A 3,546-nucleotide genomic window follows, 5' to 3' on the forward strand; every position below is an offset into this window, starting at 1 on the left:
TTATATGATCCTTGTCTCACACTCGCGCTCAACACGACTGTCACTTTTCTATCAGTGTTGCCAACCCAATTTTCATTTAATGACTTAGATCGTCATCCATTTTAATAGGTCTCCTTTTCGAGACTTGTAGTTTGACGTTGGTGCCGCTGTTGCGAAAAATGGCGTGTTGTTGTCATGGTAACGTGGGCAACGTTGATATTATTACGACACTATTTTGTTTTGTATTTTTATATTTGTCAATGTTACTTGGTGTCCTTTCCCCGCTAATTATGTTTTGTACCAGTTCTGTGTTACATTATTTTGTAATTGTGTGAGCGTACAGTATTTGTCTTGTCAGAGTGTTTTTATTTCATTAAACCTGTGCAGATAGTTGTCTTGCATGTACTAGAATCGAATCGAAGAGTCGATATTTGCACTCGACCGCTCTCATCTATAGGAAATACAGTCGACAATACACGACACTTACGGATTTCGCCTTACTAAAATGGGAGACAATTCGACGGTGGCGCTCCTAGTGACGTGACCTGAACAAATCGCGCTAAATTCTAATATCAATGGAAATGTATGTACGAAAATGGATAAATAAATTACGTCTAGAAAGAAAGTGGTATTGAGATATTAACTTCGAAGTTGCTAAAGCAATTCTGGATAAATGAATGAAGAATTATTTAAAAGGTTATTATTCAAAGACTGAAATTAGACATATAAACAAGGTGTGAAATGGCTTGATCTTAAATTTATGCATTACTTTTTTAGCTTTAGCATACCTGCCTGAAATCTTACGGCTGGATTTGTCTTTTTTACTCATTTAAAAACATTGTATCATCACATTAAGACATTTGTCAATAAAAATATCGGCACATTCCTTACACATATGACGCAATGAATTAACACTTAATAGCTGGACAATTTTCCTCTTAACATGAAGCCTACTAACAGAAAGAAAATCTATAAAATCCCGACTTTAATCTGAGAAGAGGGATAAAAGAAATAAAAGTTTGAAAATGTTGTCGATAGTGATGCTTTGAGGAATATTTATGTACGTACAATTAGAGTAAAAATGTAACATACCCTTGGCTGTATAGTCGAGGATTTTTAAAGTCGCTGGCCTGGAAATGATCTGAACAGATCTTATAATTCTTATACAAGCGTAACGTCCCTTCTTTCTTGTACACTTTATCCAAATTGCTTCAGTGACATTTCAAAACCCATAGATCACACCTACAACAACACATCAGTATTGAAGGTTAACTGCTGCACTATACAATAAAATATGCGTATTATATTTTAAGCGTGTTAAAACATGGCTCAAGCAGGTCAGAAGATTATGAAGTACTATAAAAATCTCTGTCACTGGAAGGATACATATATATACAAACACAATATTACTTACATGTTCTTGTCACTAGGGAACCTGAAGAACGACCGCGCATTTTTCTCTACTTCGTAATTACTGCAGTCAAACACAGCACATACCTTTCCCCTCATGTTGAGAGGAGATATCAAGGAATGACACATGCTACTATTTAATTATGTCAACTCACTGTAAACGCATAAATAACACCAAAAACTTCACACAAAAATACACGTGCTCTTATGACAGAATCAGTACCGTTCAGGTCTATCCACTAGAGTGAGCTCCAATAGCTGTCCCTCGATATCTCGCTCAGTGTCGCGTATTGTCTCTACTGTATTTGTCTATAGCGGAACCAAAACGAACGGGATTCTACGGGAAACCAAATACAGTAGGGGAGGGGGAAACTACAGGAAAGCAACCCCAAGCGACCTATTTGCTTAAAGCACGCAATGAACAGTCTGATCGAGGTAGCCTCAACATTAATTAACAACTGTGTCCAGAGCAGTTTCGTGTGCAGTACTGTTTGTTAACGCGGAATTAAACGTACCACATACACTATAAACAATACTGGACACTTCCGTATTCTCCTGTACTAAACTGATTGAGAGACATGTTGACAGTGACACAATTGCCGGTCTGACCTTAAACGTCAGCTGCCTAAAATAGACTCTCAAATAGGTTCTAAAATATTTTTAGGAAGCTTCAATTTTATGTATATTAATATGCATCAATTAAAATACAATGATTATTTTGCTAAATTGATAATAACTAGTTAGGGGGAAACATAAATAAGTTTCACTCATCTCCTTGCTGCAAACATCACAGAATATAATGTTACCACCCGATGTGAAATGACAAAACTCCTGTTACCACTTTTTAATTAAAGGTGACTTAGAAACTGACACTTTTGGCATTATTTATAGTGTATAATGGCACTACTACACTCAGTTTCAAGGCCGTCCTGCTAGGTGCGCTGACAATCAATTTCTTGCAAAGTGGCACGTATTCTCTATAGTGTATTTGCACTTATCGAGTGCTGGGCCTAGTCACTCGCTGTGTTACTCAGCCGAGTAACTTACTGAGGCGTAGATGTGATCACATGACAAAGAGATATTGGACGAGTTAGTTTATTGAAATGTTTCAAGGGTACAGTAACATGGTTCCACGAAGGAGGAAAATGAGAAAAATTGAGAGTTTTTAATCACTACTGCAACTTTTTTTAGGACTTTAATATCTTTTAATGACATCTCTGTATCATCTTTCTACATTGTTCAGTACGTGTGCATAAATTGTTTTCTTAACACCACTACAACCTTTGATGACATACAGCTGTTAGAACTTCATAACGAGTGATACACAACTCTAAAGATTCTTGGGTTTCCATAAGTTATGTAATACGTACAACACATCTCAGTGCAAGGCGTCAGAACTTCATAACGAAAGAATTACAAATCTCAAGATTCGACATCCAAATTGATCGTCTTGATTTCTTCCTTCAATGACAGCTAAGAAGGCCTACATTACTGAAACTTTTATCACAATTGCGACTATTTCTTCTTCATCTTTATAATGTCAAATCCACTATGTTTTTGCAACTTTTTTACTATTTCTATGGACTGTTTGATACATTGTGCCACTCGCGCTTTTGGCTGATGATGACCCTGATAATGGGTCGAAACTTGTACCTAAAAAATGTTTTTTCTGTAAAGTAACTCACTTTACTTGAATTTGTATTGAAAAGGTGGAACTATTGTACTTTTAATTCTAATTTTAATTGATCATACCTGCCCTAATAGAGAAAATCGAAGATGAAGTTATCAGTAATAGGAAACAATTATGGACAAGATGATGCCTATTAAGAAGAGATAGTAAAGGAGGAATTGCAACTCTGTTAAGGGAATTTGAAACATGATCTCAGAGAATACAGATATTTAATTAGATTGGATCAGAGCAGTTTGAGTTTTTGCTTGAAACGATCATTCCTAAAATTATTTCAAAAAACAGGCACTGTTTTGCGAGCTGCTATTCCAGCAAAAGTGAAATTACAGGTTACCTTATGTTTGCTTGCAACAGGAGCCAGCTATTTACAATATTTCTTCAGAATGCTGAAACCAGCTATAAGTAATTTTATTCCAGAAGTCGGATGCTGCTTATGAACATTTAGAGGATTACATTAAATTAGGCTAAAT

This window comes from Anabrus simplex, chromosome 14, assembly GCF_040414725.1.
Source record: "Anabrus simplex isolate iqAnaSimp1 chromosome 14, ASM4041472v1, whole genome shotgun sequence".
Classification (NCBI taxonomy): domain Eukaryota; kingdom Metazoa; phylum Arthropoda; class Insecta; order Orthoptera; family Tettigoniidae; genus Anabrus; species Anabrus simplex.